The sequence below is a fragment of the Heterodontus francisci genome, chromosome 1 (assembly GCF_036365525.1).
Source record: "Heterodontus francisci isolate sHetFra1 chromosome 1, sHetFra1.hap1, whole genome shotgun sequence".
NCBI classification, from domain to species: domain Eukaryota; kingdom Metazoa; phylum Chordata; class Chondrichthyes; order Heterodontiformes; family Heterodontidae; genus Heterodontus; species Heterodontus francisci.
The window spans coordinates 119782702-119807017 of NC_090371.1; the positions used below are offsets into that span (position 1 = coordinate 119782702).

At 46.1% G+C, this 24316-nt stretch overlaps 1 protein-coding gene and 1 long non-coding RNA gene across 5 annotated transcripts in view; one reads left to right on the plus strand and one right to left on the minus strand.

Annotated features, from left to right (window-relative positions):
• Window positions 1-24316, plus strand: part of dlc1 (DLC1 Rho GTPase activating protein) — a 527354-nt gene that overhangs the window by 225468 nt on the left and 277570 nt on the right. The window lies entirely within an intron of this gene.
• The window catches only part of LOC137371890 (uncharacterized), a 29175-nt gene continuing 18814 nt past the window's right edge, over window positions 13956-24316 (minus strand). Inside the window, exon 3 of the long non-coding RNA XR_010975298.1 lies at window positions 13956-14006. This is a non-coding gene — a long non-coding RNA (uncharacterized lncRNA). The remainder of the gene's footprint in view (window positions 14007-24316) is intronic.

Below are 24316 nucleotides of genomic sequence, written 5' to 3' on the forward strand. Positions count from 1 at the left end.
TGCCTAACCAGTGATCCTTAAAGGAACCATCAATGGCACTCAAGAAACAGACACGGAAATTTTCTGTTATTATCAAGAGAAACTCCGGCCTGTTGCTGGGGCATTCGAGGCTCCCCTCTGGGATCGTCATCTTCCCAAACCTTGCCTGCCAGCTTCGTCAAGGTAGGAGCCTTGTGATTTCCTGCCATCCCAACTGGCGAGCTGCACTGCTGTCACAAATTCTGTCCCTTAGGCACCAACGCCACTCTTCTCCCTGACAACTGTCTGAGGCTGAACCAAACCATTCGCAACCTTGGCGCCATATTTGACCCCAAGATGAGCTTCCAACCACATATCTGTGCCATCACTAAGACTGCTTATTTTCACTTTCATAGCATTGCCCGACTCTGCCCCACCTCTACCCATCTGCGGCTGAAACCCTCATCCATGCCTTAGTTATCTCTTGACTTAACTATTTCAATACTCTCTTGGCCAGTCTCTCATCTTCTACTCAACATAAACATGAGCTCATCCAAAACTCTTCTGCCTGTATCCTAACTTGCACCAAATCTGATTCACCCATCACTCCTGTTCTTGTTGACTTATATTGGCTGTCAGTCCAACAACGGCTTGATTTTAAAATTCTCATCCTTATTTTCAAATTGCTCCATGGCCTTGCCACTCCTTATCTCTGTAATCGCCTCCAGCCCCACAACCCTCCAAGATCTCTGCGCTCCTCTAATTCTAGTTTCTCATACATCCCTGATTTTAATCGCTCCACCATTGGCAGCCATGCCTTCAGCTGCCTTGGCCTTAAACTCTGGAATTCCCTCCCTAAACCTCTCTCTCCTTCTTTTGGGTGCCTTTTGAAACCTGTCTCTTTTTTTTGATCATCTGCCCTAGTATTTCCCTGTGTGGCTCGGTGTCAAATTTTATTTGAAAATGCTTCTATGAAGCATCTTGGGTCATTTTGTTGTTCCAGGTGCTATGACAATACATATGCCCCAAAGTCAAATTTAGCTGAGGCCCCTGGCTTCTGTGAATCAGTTCATGAAGATAATGCAATCATGATTATGGGACCATTTTGGACAAATGTTGAATTTCTCAGCAATTGACTCAGCACCCCTGTGAAGAATGGCCACATGAACAGGATTGTGAAGGGAGAGGTATACAACAGTATCAGCTAATGTCTCAAGGAGGGAAAGAAAGGAAAGACTTGCCTTTATATAGTGCCTTTCACAACTACAAGATATCCCAAAGCGCTTTGCAGCCAATGAAGCACTTTTGAAGTGTAGTTACTGTTGTAATGTAGGAAACACAGCAGTTGATTTGCACATAGCAAGCCCACAAATCTTCTTTGGCCTCCTTATCTTGAGAGACAATGGGTAAGCGCCTGGAGGTGGTCAGTGGTTTGTGAAGGAGCGCCTGGAGTGGCTATAAAGGCCAATTCTAGAGTGACAGGCTCTTCCACAGGTGTTGCAGAGAAATTTGTTTGTCGGGGCTGTTACACAGTTGGCTCTCCCCTTGAGCCTCTGTCTTTTTTCCTGCCAACTACTAAGTCTCTTCGACTTGCCACACTTTAGCCCTGCCTTTATGGCTGCCCGCCAGCATAGCAAGCCCACAAATAGCAATATGATAATGACCAGATGATGTTGATTGAGGGATACATATTGACCAAGACACCAGAGATCACTTCCCTACTCTTCTTTGAAATTGTGGCATGAGATCTTTTAAGTGCACCTGAGAGGGCAGACGGGGCCTTGGCTTAACGACTCATCTGTAAGGCGGCACCTCTGACAGGGCAGCACTCCACTGGAGTGCCAGCCTTGATTTTTGTGCTGGAGTTCTGGAGTGGGACTTGAACCCACAACCTTCTGACTCAGAGGCAAGAGTGCTAACATCAACCGAGGTACCGGAAACGACAAAGGCACACCCTACCCAGTTGAACCTGCAAATTCCTCCTTACTAACATCAGGGGGCTTGTGCAAAAATTGGGAGAGCTGTCCCACAGACCCGTCAAGCAACAGCCTAACATTGTCATACTCATGGAATCATATCTTACAGCCACTGTCCAAGACTCCTCCATCACCATCCCCGGGTATGTCCTGTCCCATTGGCAGAACAGACCCACCAGAGTTGGTGGCACTGTGGTATACAGTCAGGAGGGAGATGCCTTGGATGTCCTCAACATTGACTCCAGACCTGATGAAGTCTCATGGCATCAGGTCAAACATAGGCAAGGAAACCTCCTGCTGATTATCACCTACCACCCTCTCCCAATTGGTGAATCAGTGCTCCTCCATGTTGAACACCACTTGGAAGAAGCACTGAGGGTGGCAAGGGCACTGAATATACTCTGGATGGGCAATTTCAATGCCCGTCACCAAGAGTGGCTCAGGAGCACACTACTGACCAAGCTGGCCGAGTCCTCAAGGACATAGCTGCTAGACTGGGTCTGCAGCAGGTGCTGGGAAAACCATCAAGAGGGAAAAACCTACTTGACCTCGTCCTCACCAATCTACCTGTCAGAGATGCATCTGTCCATGACAGTATTGGTAGGAATGACCACTATACAGTCCTTGTGGAGACGAAATCCTATCTTCACACTGAGGACACCCTCCATCGTGTTCTGTGGCACCACCACCGTGTTAAATGAGATCGACTCAGAACAGATCTCAAAACTGGGCATCAAGAAGTGTTATGGGCCATCAGCAGCAGCAGAACTATATTCAATCACAATCTGTAGCCTCATGGCCTGGCATATCCCCCACTCTACCATTACCATCAAGCCAGGAGACCAACCCTGCTTCAATGAGGAGTGTAGCAGAGTATTCCAGGAGTAGCATCAGGCATACCAAGAAATGAGGTGCCAACCTGGTGAAGCTACAACACAGGACTATATGCATGCTAAACAATGGAACCAGCATGCTAGAGACAGAGCTAAGCGAGCCCACAACCAAAGGACCAGATCAAAGCTCTGCAGCCCTGTTCCTTCAGGTCATGAATGGTAGTGGATAATTAAACAACTAACAGGAGGAGGAGGCTCCACAAACATCCCATTCTGAATGATGGGGGAGCCCAGCATGTCAGTGCAAAAGACAATGCTGAAGCATTTGTAGCCATCTTCAGCTGAAAGTGCCGAGTGGATGATTCATCTCGGCATCCCCGTGAGGTCCTCAGCATCATAGATGCCAGTCTTCAGGCAATTCAATTCACTCCATGTGATATCAAGAAACAGCTGAAGGCACTGGATAAAGCAAAGGCTATGGACCCTGGAAATATCAGGCTGTAGTACTGAAGACTTGTGTTACAGAGCTAGCCATGCTCCTAGCCAAGCTGTTTCAGTCCAGCTACAACACTATCCGACAATGTGGAGAATTGCCCGGGTATGACCTGTCACAAAAAGCAGGACAAATCCAATCTAGCCAATTATCTCCCCATCTGTCTACTCCCGATCATCAGCAAAGTGATGGAAAGGGTTGTCAACAGTGCGAGCAAGCAGCACTTGCTCAGCAATAAACTGCTCACCGATGCTCAATTTGGGATCCGCCAGGACCACTCAGCTCCTGACCTCATTACAGCCTTGGTACAAACATGGCCAAAAGAGCTGAATTCCAGAGGTGAGGTGAGAGTAACTGCCCTTGACATCAAGGCAGCAATTGGCCAAGTGTGGTACCAAGGAGCCCTAGCAAATTTGAAGTCATTGGGAATCAGGAGGAAAATTTCACTGGTTGGAGTCAGCACTAGCACAAAAATAAAATGGTTGTGGTTGTTGGAGGCCAATCGTCTTAGCTCCAGGATGTCACTGCAGGAGTTCCTCAGGATAATGTCCTAGGACCAATCTTCTTCAGCTGCTTCATCAGTGACCTTCCATCAAAAATTAGGTCAAAAATGGGGATGTTTGCTGAGGTTTACACAGTGTTCAGTACATTTCGTGACTCCTCAGATACTGAAACAGTCTATGCCCGCATGCAGCAAGATCTGGATAAGATTCAGCTTGGGCTGATATGTGGCAAGTAATATTCATGCCATACAAGTGCCAGGCAATGACCATCTCCAACAAGAGAAAATCTAACCATCTCCGTTTGATATTTAACAAAGCTAAATCCCCCACTATCAACATCCTGGGGGCTTACCATTGACCAGAAAACTAACTGGACCAGCCATATAAATACTGTGGCTACAAGAGCTGGTCAGAAGCTGGGAATTCTGTGGCAAGTAACTCACCTCCTGTCTCCCCAAAGGCTGTCCACTATCTACAAGGCACAAGTCAGGAGTGTCATGGAATACTCTCCACTTGCCTGGATGAGTGCAGCTCCAACAACATTCAAGAAGCTTGACACGATCCAAGACAAAGCAGCCTGCTTGATCATCACCCCACCAACACCTTAAGCATTCACTCCCTCCACCACCAGTGCACAGTGGCAGCAGTGTGTACCATCTATAAAATGCATTGCAGCAACGCACAAAGGGCCCTTCAACAGCACCTTCCAAACCTGTGATTTCTATCAACAAGAAGACACTTGCAAGCTCCCCTCCAAGTGACACACCATCCTGACTTGGAACTATAATGCCGTTCCTTCTCTGTCACTGGGTCGAAATCCTGAAACTGTCTCCTTAACAGTACTGTGGGTTTACCTACACCAGATGGACTGCAGCAGTTCAAGAAGGAAGCTCACCACCACCTTCTCAAGGGATGGGCAATAAATGGTGCCAGAGCCAGCAACGCCCACATCCCAAGAACAAATAAAAAAAACTGAGCCACAACTAACACAAAGGGGAGAAGTGAGTAAAAATGCACAGCAAAAGAAAGAAATCAGTCAAACGTGACAGCAGCTAATGCTGCAAAGAGCATCTAAATATTTTATGATGCCATAAATTGACATTTTAATTTGGGGAATAAATTTTTCAAGAAAGTATGTGGATTTTATTTTCTAAATGTGAACTGCATTAAAAAATTGATGTTGCCATAGCAGAATAAGAGAGGATCACAGTCTTCCACTGATCCTCTTTTAAATTCCAATAAAGAAATCAGAACAAGGCACCTGCTTGATAGACTTTGGTCTGTGTCCACATTTCAAAGTTCATGAATAAATCTGGAGTTTGTTTCATACACTGCACATCATAGAGCCATTTACAAATCTGTTTGTAGGACACACGACAGCGTCGCCTTGAACTTTTTTGACATCAATTTACACAAAGTCCCAAAGGAATGCATGGGTAGGTGTTTGCGTGAGGAGCTCAGTACAGACTATGGTCCTTCCCTTCCTCATTCCTGTGTGGCGACAGCAGTTTCATAATAACAGCAAACATCCTGTAGCCTCACCTTAACTCAGCCCTTTGTTCACTAAATCTTCAGATTTATCAGAAAATCTGACTTGTGTTTGGCAATAAAGGCACCAAGAAGAAATAAATTCTACACTTCCTGTGCAGTTTCAGATAACTTTTGCAGAAAAGGAACATTTCTAGCTTTTCAAGTTCATAGAATCCAGGCTGGAAAATTTTTGAGCTTTTAAGTGTATTTCATCTGTAACTTTGGTGGTAATGTGACATGGATACACAGGGGTAAATCTTGACTTTGTTCAGTAGTGTAAAATGGGTAATAACGAATCAGTAGCCCTTTTTACACCTCTCCTGAGTTTTGCTTCCATTGATGTTAATATATTGCTTACATACCTCCATAAGTTCCCTTCTTAATCTTCCCTGTAGACCATGCAGTTTAATGTATTTTAATCTTTCCTTATATTTCCTTATATGTTATTCTTAGGATCATTTTTGTTATTCTTTGCTGCACCCTTAGCAACATGCATCTGTTCCTTTGGTGACACAATGGACACATTTTTGAATGCGTGCTACCATGGTGGAATCACTCTCATAGTTGCATGCATCAGGAATTGGTATGTTGCCCATAATTTTCTGTTAATCAAGCGTTATAAATAAAATCTTATGGACAACACATTCCCAATTTCCCGATAGTTATGGTCAATGAGCAAGTGCCCAATAGCATGAGTTCAGAAAAGTTGCCCTACTGTTCAGCCAGTGCCTTCTATAATCGCTTCTACTCCATCTTCTGGCTATGCATCTCAAATTTCTGTTTGCTTTTTATATTCGCTCCTCATGTTGTTTGGAGATTGAAATTGACAAGTTTGCTGTCAAAACCTCTCCATGCTAATTTGCCTCAATTCCTATGCTGCTCATTATTGTACTCAATAATTTCCATTAGTTAATGCTAAATTTAATTTACAATTTATTTGTTTATTTGCACCACAGATGTAAATCCTCCTCTAAAATGTTAACGGCATTCCCAGTTCCATTTTTGGTGGTAGTCTGCAAACTTAACAAGCTAACAATCGATTGCTTTCTCCAGGTGATTTATATGTAAGAAATAATAGGGGTCTGTACATTTACCCTCGTGCTACTCCATTCAGTATCTTCCCACTTTGGCACTCTTGGGGTGAAGCGTTACTTCAGCAGGAGTGCAAAAAATGGGAGCAGATCATCTTCCCATTACACACTTAAGTCAATAGTAAGGAAAACGAGAGTTTAATGAGTGGCCAGCCTAAGACTGGCCTCCTTACGCCCCTGCTGGATTTGAATTTCACACCGATACCTCTTGTTTCCCATTTTTATCAAAAATTCTTAGTCTGTCCCTGTCTAAATAAACCAGATCATAGGGAACCCTTCATTATCTATTTTACTTACAAAAACCTCAAAAAACATGAGAGGTTGGTCAAGCAGGGCTTCCAAATCAATGCTGCCTGTTTCTTATTATGCTATTGCTATATGGGTACTACTTCAGCTCATTTCTTAGTATGCTTTCCATTATTTTATGAACTATTGAAAGACTAATGGGTCTGTAGTTGCCTGGATGAGATTTGTTCCCCTTTATTTTTGTTTCCAGCTGTGTAGTACATTTCCAGTACCCAATAAATCTTTAGGTGCAGGAATATTGCCACTTTTGTGTCTCTGCAAAGTGGTTGCTACTTGACAGCAATGCACAAGTAACAGTATGGCCTTGACTTTTACGGAGCGATGTGAAGCATGTGTGCAAGGTAGAGGGCAGCACACCCAAATAGGTCAGGGCCGTGGAACCCCTGCCAATCTTAATGATAGAGCCTTAATTAAATTAAACTTCACGGACTCCCGCTCGACACCCATCCAGATTTACTATCTGGCCAGTAAGCAGGAGCAGGAATTTGTCTCAGGAGGCCATAGCCATGGGAACATTTCCCAGCAGCCAGAGAAAGGAGGGGATCTGGGACAGTCATGTTGGGATTGGGGAGGCCGGGGATTCCCTCCTGTTGGGAACAGGGACGCTGGGGATTTCCTCATGTTGCACAATCAGAAAGGGCCTGAGGATTCCATCATGTTGCATAATAAGGGGGAGAGTTAGGGAGGCCCAAGTGATCAGGGTGGAGAGGCCCAATGACTTCTTAAGGGACCTGGGGGAGAACTCCTTTTCCTCCCGCCCACAAGGAGTTCAAAGAGAGGGAAATTAAGTAAAACTTACCATGGCCTTTTCTGGCCAATTGGCTCCTCATGCCATGTTTCTGCTGCTGGGTGACACACAGTGCAGGACTCCCCTGGCTTGATGTTAATATTACATTGTGGAACTGATGAAGTCATCGGACTGTGACTTTTGTATCTTTTAGAGGGAGCCTCCACGTGGGCCTGAATTACCGCTCTTAATATTACCCTGACTCGAAGGAGGCGGGATTTTGAATTTCAAGAATGTAACCCCTCAGCAACCCTTTCCTGTCCATTTGTAAGGGGAGGGGAATGCAATGAGAAGGTTTTATAGGTTGTCTGATGCAACATAAATGAGATGCGTGGAGTTTAGTTGATTGAAGATCTCAGACAAGTTTATTAACAGCTAACAAGTATATCCAGTGCAGAGCTAACTATTTACAGGACTTGCCTCTTGGTATTACAGTAGCAGAGTGAAACTGGCAAGTAGTCACGTGACTGCATCTGGCACGTAGCTCATTAGTATACTAAGATCCTAAAAGGACTTCACTCTTACTGGCAATCACACAACAGGGGGGATGTTAAAGTCAAGGCCTATAAATCCAAAGTGGGTGTGACATGAATGCAAAGTGGAAAATATGAGATTCCCTGTAGGAAGCTCTCTCACCGTGCTTGAATTTGAGCCCCAGTCTTGTTTTTAATGTTTTGAGAGTGTTGCTGTTCTTGTCAAGCTCACAAAACATTTAAAATTTACCATCCAGAACAGGGCCTTATGGATGAATATACTCTCTCATATACAGATCTCTCTTCTGGCCTGAGAATTTAATTTGGAGACAGGCAATATAAACAAGGATCTGTTAGGCTAGAATCAAATCTGTTTACTCGTTTGTGACCAGCAGCTACTATTTAAATGCAGTATTTCATGATTATAGCCTGTGACCTACAAATTTCCTTCCTAGCCTCCTTCATTACCCAAGAGTGTATGTCATCTAGTCCAGGGGAATTGTTAGCCTTCAACTCACTGACCAGGTACCACTGTCACACTGATTTCAAAATTCTATAGGATATCCATTGAATTACAGTAGTCAGACTGCTAACTAATGAATATTTGCAGAATCAATTGTTCAATAATTCTATTTTCACTTCAGTTACTCCACCATTTTTATCCTTGGAAATCCCAACTTCCTCCCTGAACACTCTTTTTATTGTTAAGTTTTATCCCTTTATTCTCTAGTTTTAATATTATCTATGCTCCTCCTTTATGTTTCATATAAATTGACTTTATTTTCATTTTCTCTATGTATCCATTTTGTAGCAATAACATAGACAGCACCAAAAGCCATCATCTCATTCTTCTGCATGTCATCATGACAAAATGGTGTGCTGCTCTTCTGAGTGTTCTCCTTTCCCCAGAGAAAAGAAACATTGCCAAATGCTCTTCCATGAAGGAAGCTCACCTTTTAAACAGTGTCTTCTCTACTAGTTTTTGATCTGCAAAAAGGGAAATAATTGAAAATAACACGAGAAGTATTTAACAATGAGAAACATCCAGAATTCAGACTTGCCCTGCAAGTCCCCAAATGAAAATGTTAGTCACAGTTCCTTAGTCAGAGACATCTACTTATAATTTAGAAGTTGCAAATGCAACTGGCAAATTTGCAGTTCTTTCATGCATTAGTGCCCCCTGCTAATCATGTCAAGGTAATGCACGTCATTAAAATCAACACATGGAAGTTATTTAAAACCTTCAAAGGATTCTGTTCAGTTTTATCTGTACGGTGATAATTCTAACATATTATGCCACTTAAGGAATGATTGTCCATATTTACTGCAGCTTACATTCCAGTTCCCATGACGGCAAACAAGCAAAAATAGAAGTGCAAGCGTCAGCTACTGTACGACAGCAATTATGTCTAATCAGATAATTGAGACTTAGATGTATCTTTATATCTGGATGTGTTTCGTTATCTCAGTCCATTAACAAGTGGTGACACTGACACTGAAACTGGTTTGGTTGTTCTCAGAGCTGCGTAATTAACTGACGTTCCTTTTCAAACTTATTATATCATTTTATTTCAATCCTCTTGTCTGATGCTAAAAGTACATTCTGACCCAACAATTAAAATAAAAATAGTGAGCATGTCCTTTACTAAAATACAGCTTAAATGTGTTGCACCAAACCTGTACATAATGTCCCTTGTCCAGTTTTTGTCAGAATCTTAGGGTGAATTCATTCGTGATGGAACGTTCTCAGTCACCACCAGAGTTCATTTCATGAGGTGTTAGTCTTTATTACATTCGCCTCCAGCTTCATCTTGTTGTTATGTCACTTGTAAAATCTGCAAATAGACTATCCTGATGTTTGTCAGTTCAGTTTTTGAATGGGTTGCACTCATTCCTGGAAAAGTTAAAGTAGCACATGATGTCCAGCATGTGAAAGAATGAATTCCATGTTCCATAACAACCCAATTAAAACCCATTATCAATGAGCCCACCAGTATTTCAAAATAAATGAAACAGATTGTGTCCATTTTCACTATCGCTTAAAGCCAACTGTAACCACAGAAACTCACTCAACATAACTACCCCTAAACATTCAGGACTATTGGCAGTACAAAGAATAATTCACACTGATGCATAGCTGACCCACGATAAAAACTGATTCAACCCACAACAACAAAATCTAAACAGAGTAGAACCAAGCAACCACTGCATCACATGCTGCACGATAAGAAGCAAACAACACACGGGCTGAATTTTCTTTTCCCGCGAATGAACAAAATGGCAGCCCACATGCACGGGCCGCGTGCCGCCACGCCGCCGCAATCTAGCCCACAGCGGCTCATTTAAATGTGCAGGGCAGGCCACCCCACCCAATCACATGGTGGGGGCCGGCTCTGCGACACGTAAATGATGTCAGCTGCCTCTGCGCAGGCACTGGTGCCATTTTTAAAGGACTGCCAGACCTGCACAGTTGAAACCTGTAACCCACCCCACCCCCCCCCACCCACACTACATTGTTAATAAATTTCTGACACATAACCCCCCCCCAATACAATGAAAATAAATGTCCACATCGTTCCTCCCCCAAAAAACTTACATTGAACTTTTGACCTCTCACCCCACCAACTGCACAAAGTGCAGAGGTCACCCCTTCCCCCCTCACACTAGAAATGCAGAGTAGACCCTGTTTCCCCTCCCCCCAAGAATCACTAAGAATCCTAAGTTCCCCCCTTCCCCCCTCGGTGGCTCCAGTTTTCCCTGGAGGGGAAAGTGAAGGCACGTGAGTACAACCCGTTGCATGGAAGATCCCAGATAGCTGGTAAGATTGCGGGGACTTGTAGGTAAATGTATTCATGAGGTTTATTTAAATATTTAAAGTCTAGTGCCATCGCCGAGCTGTGTGGGAGGGGTCACCATGGAACCTCGCTGTCGCTGGGAAGATCAGGCCTGGCAATCCAGGCGTCGGGCTCTATGGCGGGGCCACTGCGATCTTCTGGCCCCCTCGCCACGGACCCGACATTGGGAGCTCAACACAATTCAGCCCATGGAGTGTGAATCTTCACCGAGGCTCCTCCAATTGTCTGAAGTAGCTGTGGTGGAAGAGTCACGGAAGCCCCAGAGAAATGGCATTAGCAGCACTTACACATTTTTCTGTGGTTTCAGCAGCTCTTTAACTGAAGTTACGGGGCACAAGTGGGAAAACATCAGCAAAAATTCGCCTCCAGTGTGTTTTGACATATGATCAGGGACATTGGTTAAAAACACTGAGTTAAATTCTCGTCCAATTTGTTGATAATGGATGTCTAATTTGTGAACTGTATTCAGTTAATTTTGTAGTTCTTTCAGTTGCTGTGAAAACATTTTTTAAGAAAATACCATTGTTTACATTATTTGATGCCACATCAGGATGTCATTACATCCTAGTTCTGATGAAGGGTCACTGACCTGAAACGTTAACTCTGCTTCTCTCTCCACAGATGCTGCCAGACCTGCTGAGTATTTCCAGCATTTCTTGTTTTTATGTTGTTACATCCAATAGTATTCTCTCCAGAAAGGGAGAGCATTACAGCTGTTTGCAGTGTTTGGCACTGCAAATTAAAATAGTGACTATTCATTAAAATACTTAATTGGCTGTGAAGCACTTTGGGACATCCTAAGGTCACAAAAAGCACTATATAAATGTAAGAGCAAAGTACTCCAGATGCAGAAACTCTCAAATAAAAACAGAAAATGCTGCAAATACTCAGTAGGTCTGGTAGCATCTGTGGAGAGAGAAACGGAGTTAATGGGCTGAATTTTACTGGCCCCCACATGGCGGGAACGGAGGTGGGGGAAACCGGTAAAATAGTGGGGAGCTGCACGGGACAGTTCCCTGTCGCTGTGACGCTTCCAGAGAAGTTTCCCAGTGGCAGGTTGCGAGGGGCTGCCTACTCCACAGAAGCAGGCAGCTGATTTGCATAATTAAAGGCTCTATTGAGGACCATTTTACCGGGCTGCCGGCATTCTGCCGACAATGGAGCGGCCTTCCCCAACTCACCCGCCACGTGGGAAGGCTGCCAACTTCATGCGGGCGGCCTCCCTGCAGCAGTCCTGGGAGTCTTCGGAGCCAATATACGAACATGTGAATTAGGAGCAGGAAACAGCCACTCAGCCCCTCAGCCTGAGGCTCCATGCCCAAGAGATGGGGTCATGGACATTAAAGGCAGCTCCAGCAGATCCAATGATCCCCCCAGAGGGGTTTCACCTCCGAGTGGCCTGGCATATCATCTTCAGCCATCCTGAATTTTAATTTGTACTTACCTGTCTGAGCACCTCCATTTTGAGGTACCCTTAGGCCTCAACCCCTGTCTCAGCAGCACCCATCTCTCCCAGTGTCACTGTTGAGGCTTCAGAGCTTCCGGCCCTCTGATTGGGGCGGCAGCATCAGGAGCCCACCCACCATCCTTAATTGGACGGTGGGCCGCCTGCAATAAAATCACCGGGCCAGTCCCACTGCCGTCAAGCGCAGCCTTGGGACCGGCTTTTCAGCCCGATGTCAGGGTCCCAAAGACTGCTGTAAAATTCAGGCCAAAATTTCAGTTTGCTAACCCTTCGTCAGAGGGTCTGATGAATGTTAAGGTGAATTTTACATGGATCCAAGAAGTTCCGCCATCAGGACTGAAAGTGTGTCACGAGCCCGTGCGGGCAGATCGGGGACCACAGGGGTGAGGCCCAATTAAGAGGCCACCACCAGAACCATCATCCAATTAAGGACGGCAGCCTGCCTCTCAGCTGCCAGCCCAATCATGATCGGCAACTTGGCTGCTTTGACAGCGCCATCAATACAGGTGGCCACTTCTGAGGCTCCATGGAGAAGGACGATGTGCCTCCAGTCGCCCTCAAACTAAGGATTTTTTAATAATTTGTCGGGGTCATCGGTGGTGCCAGAGCCACAGGGATAGTCATTGCCACTGGAGGGGGGGCTTCCGTGGGCCATAGAGCAGCTAAAAAGGAAAGCCCCCTCACTCCTCACCCCTGGGAAGCCACTGGAAGGCTGCCATGATATACCTGGTAGTCTCCCCACATGGTGGAAGCCCACCTTGATGCTGGTAAAATGCCAGCGGGGGCGTAAAATGGCCATTAATTGGCTAAAATAAGAGCAAAATACTGCAGATGCTGGAACTCTCAAATGAGAACAGAAAGTGCTGGAAATACAGAGCAGGTCAGGCAGCATCTGTGACGAGAGAAACAGAGTTAACGTTTCAGGTCTGTGACCCTTCATCAGAACAGAATTAATTGGTTGCCTGCCTCTGGCTGCCATTACCACTTCTGGGAATGTCCTGTGGCAGCGAGAAGACATCAGGCTTCTCTCCCACCACCTACTGCCACCATTTTACCAGGCTGTCTCCAGGTCGCTGGTAAAATTCAGCCCGTTAACTCTGTTTCTCTCTCCACAGATGCTATATAAATGCAAGCTTTCTTTCTCACTCTACTCTCCTGACTGCTGGACCAGCTTCGAAATCCACACCTGTTAATTATTAGGTTACAATGTATAGATATAATCAATCATTTGTCTGTCAAACTGAATTTGTGGCATATGGAGCAAAGGCACTTTGGTAAGGTCTATTTTGGGGTTATGAGTTGATCACACAAATCATTGAATATACAAATCAATGGATTTTTATTATCATATATAGTTCATGAGATGGATATTTCACAGTAATATCACAATTATAACAATTGGACAGTATTGCATCATTATTAATAGTGTCAGCCTTGACACATCTGACCAGAGGTTTTAAATTTAAAATATCCACTCCTAGATTTTAGGCTGACACTTTGCTGCAGTACTGAGACAGTGTTCCACTGTCAGAGGTGCCACCTTTAGGATGAGACGTTATACATCTGCCTTTTCAGCTGGATGTAAATATACCTCTTGCGACTGTTTGAAGATGAACAGGGAATTCGCTTGGTGTCCTGGCCAATATTCATCCCTTGACCAATGCAGACTGACTGGTCATTCATCCCATTTGCTGTTTGTGGCATCTTAAGGTACACAACTTGGTTTTTGCATTTTCCTGCAAAATAACAGTAGTGGTTAAGTTTCAGCAGGAATTGAATAAATGTGAAGCACTTTGAAATGTCCTGAGAACATGAAAACATGCGACATTATCTCCATCTCAGTGCTAAGCCAAATGTTCTCTGATACTGTGCAGGTCACTGGTTCACAGCAACTGAATAAGTTAAATTCCATTTTTATTACAGAGAATTATCGCCTTTTCACCAGTGTTTTGGAATTATCTCTCATGATACCATAGTTTTTCTGTGAATCCACAGAAAAGTGACACTGAACGTACATTTAAAGGAACGCTCACTTCATGATAAAATGTTTTGTTTGCAAATGTACGGTGCAATAATGTGAACCATATTGAGACTCATCAGGAAGGCTGGAGATTCAATCCGCAAGCTGTGCTGGCAAACTAGTCTCAGTTGGGGTGGCAATTGAGGTGTTAAAATGGGCTTCAGGACCTCTGAATCAGAGCTCATAGTCCCAAACTTAATGACAGGACGTTTTTAACATCTGTCGCTCCATCTCGCTCCTGGCAGCCGGCCAAATGGATAGACTGGCTAGCGAGTGAGGGGCAAAACCAGTAGCAGGAGACTGCAGCCAGTGACCTTAGGAAACCATCTCCAAGTAATTATTGTACTTTCTATTGTATACTCTGTATGTATTTTAAATCCTAATACTTGTGTTTCATGTATTTAAACCATTAAGTAAGGAGGAGTAAAAACAGAAAGTGCTGGAAATACTCCGCAGGTCTGTGGAGAGCGAAGCAGAATTAACATTTCAGGTCTGTGACCTTTCATCAGAACTTTCATCAAAAGTAAGGAGGAGCTCTGTGAGCATAGTTGAGGGGTTAAAAAAAAATGATGACATGCACGATACAATAAATCTTCAGCTCCTTCATTACAGTGTAATGTTATCAGTTTATTTCACCAGTTGAATGCCAGAAAATATAAGAGTGAACTTAGGCAGACCACATAACAGCACTTCACTGGACAGGACTGCAAATTGGAAAACTAGGCACAAAGTTCAATATGCCTGATTGTACAAAGCATCAACAAACAATATATAGAGAGAATGTGATGAGAAACCACGTGATATGATTATATCCCGTAATTGGCATGATCTGATACTCCATGGGTGACGAAGTGGGATCAAGCAATATAAAATCCCATCCCACCATCTATTCTATCTATAGCACATGTTACAAAAGTAATTAAAATGGATATGATAGAAGTGAGATGAAAATGTTAACTTTAAATGTAAATTCTCTGAAATATGGATATTGAATTGATTTTCTTGATGTCACTGTGAGACAGCTTTTCTCCCATTGCCAGCTATTCTCAATTTTGATCTATTTCCATCAAATATGAAAATTATTTTACAAAAATAATGGGCTGAATTTTACAGCCCCCCGCCACCCCCAACACCGGGGATTGATTGCTGTGGGGGTGGGGCCGGAAAATGCACCCGGCAGAGGCCCGCCGCGGGCCTCGGCGCTAGGAATGCCTGGCCTGAATTACCTGAATTAATGAGTGTCGCACTCCCGCCGTCCGTGTCGGAGCCATATTAGTGCCAGTGGCCGGCATTCCCGTGCCTTCGGATCTCCGACCGGGGAGGTAATTAATTCTGTGGTTATTAGGGGGGTGGGAGAGGGTCAGGATACATTTATTTAATTTTTTAAAAGCAGTACTTCTTTAAATTGAAATGTGGGGCTCGAAGCCCTTTAAAAATTGCGTCAGCGCCTGCGCAAAGTCTGCTGACGCCATTGTCGGGGATGGACTGCCCGCTCCCTCCACGTCATCGGATGGGGTGACAGTCTGCCCCGGCCATTTAAATGAGCCACCGCGTTTAATATCGTGGCAACTTCACGACGTGCGGTCCACGCAGGCGGACCGCCATTGTTTATGTCCAGTCCAACATCTCTGTGTGTGGTGTAAGCCATGCTTGTTTAATCAATTAATAAATGCTGGTCTGTAGATAAGGCATGACAAACTAGAAGGACACTGATTCAACTTTCTTGTAATCTATGCATTCTATTTTCTTGGCTTCTATAACAGTTTTGCCTCACTTCTGACTTAGAGCATTTGATATAACAAATCAGGCTGGAATCTGGGTCATGTATATGATGTAACCAACATTTCACACAGCTGTTAACATTTTGTATTCATTGTGTGAAGATACTTCATCTAAATCTGCCTGTAATCAATCGACGGGCTTAATACAATTAGAAACATATGGAGAAACTGACTACTTGAAACGTTCTCAGAGGTTTGCAGAGCTGAAGATTTTTGGAGTGTATTTTGCTGGCTAAGCTGAAACTGTTTGCATTCTCTGAGTTATTCCAAACCTTTTTTTTTCTCTATTTCCTCCCTGTTTTCATTTATTGTTCTCCCTTGCTTTTTTACAATTTTCTTCTGCTTTCAAAACCCATGACAAGATCAATTCAATCACCAAGAGAACTAGCAGGTGACCTGCTCCCAAGCTTCCACTGTCAGTATTTTTGAAGCCCATCAGATCATAGTGAGGGGGGTGGAACTAATTGGATATCACTTCCAAAGGACTGGCACTGGCATAATGGGCCGAATGGCCTCCTTCTATGAATCTATGATATATGAGCAAGGCTCAAATTAACTCCCTGCTTAAAGACACAAAAACAGAAAATGCTGGAAATACTCAGCAAGTCAGGCAACATCTGTGGAGAGAGAAACAGAGTTAACGTTTCAGGTCATGACCTTTCATCAGAACTGGCAAATGTTAGACATGTATTAGGTTTTCAGAAAGTGAAAGGGGGTACAGGGAAGAACAAAAGAGAATAGGCTGGAGGGCAGGAGAGATTAAATGACAAATGGTTTCATGATACAAAGCCAAGTAAAGAAAGAAAGTATGGCTGGGATTTTACCCTAGGCGGACAGGAGCCAGCCACCCACTGAAAAGTCGGTGGCGATCCTGCTTCCGCCTCATCTGGGGATCCGACACGTATCTTGCGGGTCCCCGGGCTTCAATTGTTGTGAGGCGGGACTTCCACCCACTTGAGGTGGGAAGTCCCACCTAATAGAGTGGCCAGCCAATCAGCAGGCCAGCAGCTCTTAGTCTCAGCAGTGCCACTGGGAGCGTGGCCACTGCTGGGACTGCAGCCCAGCATGAAGAGCCAATGCCTGGGAGCCAGGAAAGCAGGTAAGTTTTGGTTGCCTCGCCAGGGGTAATTGGTGGGGCCCCGGCGAGGCAAGGGTGGTCGATTGGGGGGAAGGGGCTTACTAATTCGACTGAGTTTTTTGAGGAAGTGACGAAGATGATTGATGAAGGAAGGGCAGTGGATGTTATCTATATGGACTTCAGTAAAGCCTTTGACAAGGTCCCTCATGGCAGACTGGTACAAAAGGTGAGGTCACACGGGATCAGAGGTGAGCTGGCAAGATGGATACAGAACTGGCTCGGTCATAGAAGACAGAGGGTAGCAGTGGAAGGGTGCTTTTCTGAATGGAGGGATGTGACTTGTGGTGTTCCGCAGGGATCAGTGCTGGGACCTTTACTGTTTGTAGTATATATAAATGATTTGGAGCAAAATGTAGCTGGTCTGATTAGTAAGTTTGCGGACGACACAAAGGTTGGTGGGGTTGCGGATAGTGATGAGGATTGTCAGAGGATACAGCAGGATATAGATTGGTTGGAGACTTGGGCGGAGAAATGGCAGATGGAGTTTAATCCGGACAAATGTGAGGTAATGCATTTTGGAAGGTCTAATAGAGGTGGGAAGTATACAGTAAATGGTAGAACCCTCAGGAGTATTGACAGGCAGAGAGATCTGGGCGTACAGGTCCACAGGTCACTGAAAGTGGCAACGCAGGTGGATTAGGTAGTCAAGAAGGCATACGGCATGCTTGCCTTCATCGGTCGGGGCATAGAGTATAAAAATTTGCAAGTCATGTTGCAGCTGTACAGAACCTTAGTTAGGCCACACTTAGAATATTGCGTGCAATTCTGGTCGCCACACTACCAGAAGGACGTGGAGGCTTTGGAGAGGGTACAGAAGAGGTTTACCAGGATGTTGCCTGGTCTGGAGGGCATTAGCTATGAGGAGAGGTTGGAAAAACTCGGATTGTTTTCACTGGAACGACAGAGGTGGAGGGGCGACATGATAGAGGTTTACAAAGTTATGAGCGGCATGGACAGAGTGGATAGTCAGAAACTGTTTCCCAGGGTGGAAGAGTCAGTTACTAGGGGACATAGGTTTAAGGTGAGAGGGGCAAAGTTTAGAGGGGATGTGCGAGGCAAGTTCTTACACAGAGGGTGGTGAGTGCCTGGAACCTGCTGCCGGTGGAGGTGGTGGAAGCAGGTACGATAGCGACGTTTAAGAGACATCTTGACAAATACATGAATAGGAAGGGAATAGAGGGATATGGGACCCGGAAGTGCAGAAGGTTTTAGTTTAGACAGGCATCAAGATCGGCGCCGGCTTGGAGGGCCGAATGGCCTGTTCCTGTGCTGTACTGTTCTTTGTTCTTTGGGGCGTGTTGGGTTTTAGGGGTAGTTGGCCTAACGGAGGCGGCCCTCCATTGGGAACAGGTGCCCTATCATGAGGGCCATTCTGGGACGCTCGAAAGCTGCCCGCTTTTATCAGGTCCTCTCTCTGTCCTCGGCCACCCGACCAGCCACTTAAGGGCCTTGGTTGGACTGGGGCGGGCCATTTTTAGCGCCCGCTGCACTGCGTAACATTTCCTCTGGCACCACCTCTAAGTCTAAGGAAGACTGTAAAATTATGGCCAGTGCCTCTGCAATTTCCATTCTCACATCCCTCAGTATACTTGGATGCATTTCATTCGATGCGTTATCAACTTTGAAAGAAGCAAAAATCAGTGTCACCAATCGTGGCCCTTCATATTCCTTCTTTCAGTTCCTCTCATTAATGAAAATTAAAGTCGAGAAATTGGGTGAAAATGCAATTGTGGAAGCTTATCAACTTTTTAATATTATTTTCCGATAATGTGAAAATGTATTCAAAGATATAGGAAGTACGGTGCAGGTATCCATTCGGAGAAATTTTAAAAAACCAAAAAAAACACCATAAAACACTAAGCAAAATGCCAGCAGAGCTGGGAAGAGGCCCTTAATTGGCCATTTAAGTGGTTCATTTGGGCTCTGGGTGAGAGGGCCATCTGCCACCTTCCCTGCTGCTGGCAAGATGGCATGGCAGCAGAAAGACGACATGCATGCCACCCCTTGCCTTCTCGCACCATTTCACTGGTGCTCCTGCCTCCCAGCCTGTCCCCAAAGTGCTGGCAAAATGCAGCCCAATGTTTCAGGTCAATGATCTTTCATCAGAACCCATTGAAAAGGATAAGTCTGCCAGGTTATTGAATGCCATTGGTAATACTTTATCTGATTAACACTTTGAATTTACAGAAGCAATATCAAAACACCAGTTAACAAATTTCATTGCAAATGTTTTACTGAAAATATAAACATCAATAATATGACTGCTATGAGCCTGGAACCACGGAAATGAATTTGTTGCTGCTTGTTTTGCCAATTTATCATCGAGGTAAGAACAGGCCATTTGCATTCACATTCCTTTCATTTTCATCATTCACAGAAGTCAACATTTGGGCTACGAAGATGCAGGGCCACTGCAACAAGGGCCTGCTGGATAAACTGTTCACAGTGGTAATTTCCTTTCAGAGTTTGAATTTTGTTTTCCTGCTGGTGGTAGAAATGTCTGTGAGGGAGTTAAGCTCAGTGGGTTAAATTTAGAAACTACAACTGTTTCCTTATGACATGTAGAAATAAACTGGGATGCATTTGATTGCAAGCCAATATATGTTGGACAGAAGTTTCAACTTTGTCAGGCGTGTAAGCAGGCTAGATTTGATTGGCTTCCTGTTGCACTTCCTCTTCATACTTCAGTGCCAAGTTTATCTGGAATTCTGGGGCAGATTCTTATCAGCCTCACGGTGGCAGCTTTGGAGATAGGGGTTGGGGGGTGGGAGGGGGGGAGGCGGGGTGGTGAAAATTTGGAATGCCATGCGTTGGGTCAGCTCTCCGACGTATTCCCACCTCCAGGAGATCTTCCCGGAGGAGGGCTCCCTGCAACAGTGGCTGCCCTCCCTCTAGCAGCAGGTCTCCAATCAAGGCATTTAAAAGGGCGATTAGCCCCTATTGTTGAATGCAACTGGAATTTTGCAAGTGACACATGGATCCCCCTGCTGTGTTGACACCTTGGCAGGTGAGAGGAGGTAGCAGCAAATGGGAAGACTGTTGCCTGCCCATGTCGCAGCCTTACCATTGAGTGAAGAAGTTATGAAGACGTATGTCACCAACGGACATATACAGTGAGCCATGCATCCGCTCCAGGGACACTAATGGTGACTGCAGTGCCTCTCCGCCACTCTATCAGTCTGGCCCTCAGCAGCGTTCCCACTGGTTTCACAGTGGGGCTGCCGGCCTCCATTACAATGGACCTCGAAGTCCTGCGCTCCTACCTCAGGAACTTGCCCACCATCTTTAATTGGACAGCTAATGCGGAGGCCGCCTCGTAATTGGTCGCCTCCTGGAAGATTCCTCCTGTCGGCGCACCTCTGACCTGTGCAGGGTCGGGACCTGGAAATGGTCCTGATGCCTGAAAATTTTTAAAGGAGAAGATTCGGCCCCTGCTCTGCTCTCTTGAGGTTTTTGGGACTTTTGGCTGCTGGAACTGACTGTAATTGTATGAGACAACAGAGGGACATTTTGACCTATATGGTTTCTCTCCAGCTTCAGTACTTCAGTGGGTTTGCTGGTTACACTGTCATTGTGGCTGGAAAAGGAGGAGAAGGAGGAGAATCAGGCTAGAGTCCAGGGATTTTCAGTTGCAGAGAGAAGAAACAGAAGGAGGAGGGGTTACAGGAGGCTCGACCCCACACAAGGGGCCAAATTTTCGCAGCGGGGACAGGCAATAGAAGTTAGGACTGTTTCCAGGTGCTGAACCTGACTCCAGGGGGAAACAGAATTATATCGTGACTTTCACTGGGGCAACCCCTTAATTGATGCGGAGACAGGTTTGCGGGCCAATTAGCGACTGCAGGGGCGGGAACGGAGATGGACCAGATGAAGTGCGGGCCCAATTTAAATTCCCCACAGCAGCCATTATTGTGGCTGCCATGTGAGTGGTGAAAAAGCACACAGAGGAGTCCCGTTGAGTCTTGGCCTGGATTGGTGTCTCCCGTGATTTCACAGGAAAGCCGCAGGCCTGACACCTGGGGCAGGGCAGCCCCTCATTTTTCAAACAACGCCCTAGAGGTCATACTGAAGGCCATGAGGGAGAGGAGGGAGGTACTCTTTCTGGAGGGCAGTAGGAGGCAAGCTATTCACACTAAGCAGGCCTGAGTTGAGAACGCAGACACAGTCAGCAGTAGAAGACTTCTAAGGCGAACATGGATCACAAGAGATTCAATGACCTCATATGCTCTGGCAAAGTGAGTGCTACCCCCCAACCCTCAGGACAAACCTAGGGAAATCACTCTCCAGCAGACACACCAACTGAGGAGCTTCAGGACACATGCTTCTCCTGAACATGGGAGGAGTGTGTGCCCAGGGCACTTACTTAGCCCTCAGAATGGCTCAGAGGACCTGCCGGCACTGAAACATGCAGCTCCTAATGAATAGGAGCAGCCGGCATTGGCCATAGAGGACAGCGATGCCTTATCACACTCTCTTTTGTCCTTGCAGGAGAAACAAGCCCAAATGCCCATGAAAGGACCCAAGCAGTCAAAGGGCTACCATGTTTCCATGTCATAACGCCAATGGAGGATCATGTCATGTAGATAGCCAGGATCGTGGATCAGGAGGAAGTCGACCGTGGAAAAATGGGGATTCCTGATGGAGAAGGTGGGCAAATGCTCATCAAAGGAGTGCATTGTACACCACCCTGTCCGACAGCACATCGAATACTGAGTTGCATTGGGAAGCTTCAGCACTGCAGAGGCTTTAACTATCCAAGGCTAGCTCTCATGATCTCTTGTGACTCAAGCAGGTGCAAATGTCCAATGCTTGAGACCTTCTTCCTCCCCCTGCACAGTCCCAGATGACAACCAAGAAGCAGAAGAACGATTTACACCTTAAACCTTACATCATCCACCAGTGCAGATACTCTCACCTTGGTGGGTTCCCTTGCACGGTTAGATAGGATGGCACTGGGTGAGGAGCACGGCACTAGTGTGCAGGAAGAGGTGCTAGAAGCTGGGCAGCTGTGGTCAGTTCCCCTCAGATGAGGAAGGACAGACACAGCCCTGCTCAGCTGGGCACAGATGCAGGGCCTCAGGAATCACAGTAAAGGAGATTCTACCTAGAGCAGCAGCAGGAGATGTGGGACCACATGCCAGTATTCCCTCAGGCAGTGTGGGGTCGTGGGCCGAAAATGGAGGAGTCCATCCAGCTCATGTGCACCACCATGTCTCAGGGCTTTGAGCACATGAGTTCCTCCATTGAGAAAGTGGCCAACTTCATGGTGAGCCATGTCTGAACTGCACATTGCACACTGACGTCCACAGGATCACAGGATGTATGCAACACCACCTAGCCTGGATCTATCAGTGGTGCTGATGGCGCAGAGATGTTTAGAGGAGATGCCCCAGCTGGTGCTCTCCTCCTGCCCTCCGGAGCACCTGCCATGGGCAGAGATTGTCACTGAGGATGATGAGGGTGTCACCCCCTCACAGGGCGCCATCATCATCCTCGGCCTCCTTGGCCCCTCTGACAGAGAGAGCAGCTGTGCAGCAGGGCTAGGTGATGGAGGCTGCCCCAGAAATGATACAGGTGCGGCAGCCTCTGGAGATGCCTCCACAGGCACTTCAGTGACGAGGACAACTGCCACGTGCATCTCAGCTGCCAGCAGAGACAAGTGAGCAGACTGCCCCCACCTCCTCCAAGGCTCCAAGAGGAGCATCGCGCAGAAGTGGCCGAGCGCTGAGACAACCACTTCACGCAGAGCACTGAGTGGGTCACTGGAGTGTCATCTTACTGCACATGTGCATTGTTTTTCTTTTGAGCACCGTGTAAATAATGATACTTTAAGTCACATGTCTGAGACTCCTTTTAGTGATGGCGGGATAAGGAATGTGGTTTAAGCTGGTGAAAGAGAAACAGTGATGGTGAAGCCTCTGGGTTGATGTGGTTCCTTCATTGGAGTTAAGAGTTTAGATGTTCCAGGCAGTGTCTTCAATGGCCTAATTCTGCTCCTATTGTCTATGTTTTTTCTATGTTAGCACTGGCACCTCAGAGTGAGTTCCATACCATACCCTTCATCCTGGCTCAGAGGGGCTCAGTTGAAATGTTCCTGAATATGATCCAAGACATTTATGGAATTCTAATGAGACCCTCGAGCCCCACGCCAGGCCTGGCCACCTCCCTGCAGCTGGAGGACCTGGGTGATCTGCATCCTTTCCCTCTACCTCCTCTTCCCTCCTATTCCCTCCTCCTCTCCCATCTCCTGCCCTCTCCTCCTCCTTCAATGAGCTGCCTCCTTTCAGGGCCTCACCATCCTCACGGTCCACACCTCTCTGCAGGGCCATGTAATAGAGAAAACAGCACAGCCTGGACTGGGGGAGGATGAACGAGTCATGGCAGCTGCCAGGAAAGTGAGCTAACACATGGAGGAAGTTCTTGTTGTGGTCGCAGACTAGCTGAATGTTGAGGGAATGGAAGCCCTTCTTGTTGATGCACCTGACTGGGTGGTTAGTCAGTGCCTTGATGGCCCCATAGGTGCAATTGATGATGCCCTGCACCTGAGGGAATCCAGCGATGGTGGCAAAACCCACTGCCCTCTGTGCCTGCACAGACCCATCTGTCATGAACTGAATATACTATCCAACTCTGGCAAAGAGGGCATCAGTGACCTGTGAGATGCAGTGGTGTCCAGCCATTTGTTAGATACTGCGGAGGTCCACAGCTGATCATTGGAAGGAGCCAGAAACAAAGTTCAAGACCACAGTGACTTTGACAGCCACTGGCAGGGCATGGTGACCAGTGCTGCGAGATGCAGGGTCTTTGGCCATGAGGGTACAGATGCCTGTGACCATCTGCCTGGACAGTCACAGTCTACTGTGGCACTGTTTCTTGGTCATTTCAAGGTAGCTCCATCTTCACCAGTAGATCCTATGCTGAGGGTGTGGCCTCTGTGTCCTTCCTGCCCCTCGATCCTCTCCCCTGCCCCCCTTATGTTTGGGCCTCCACCCTTCCTGCAGAGGATGTTGCTGCTCATCACCACTGGGCCCAATGCCCCCATTGCCAGCTGCAGCCTTCCTTGTGCTCAGGTAGCCCCCAGTTGTCCGTGACAGCTTTGCCCCTTGC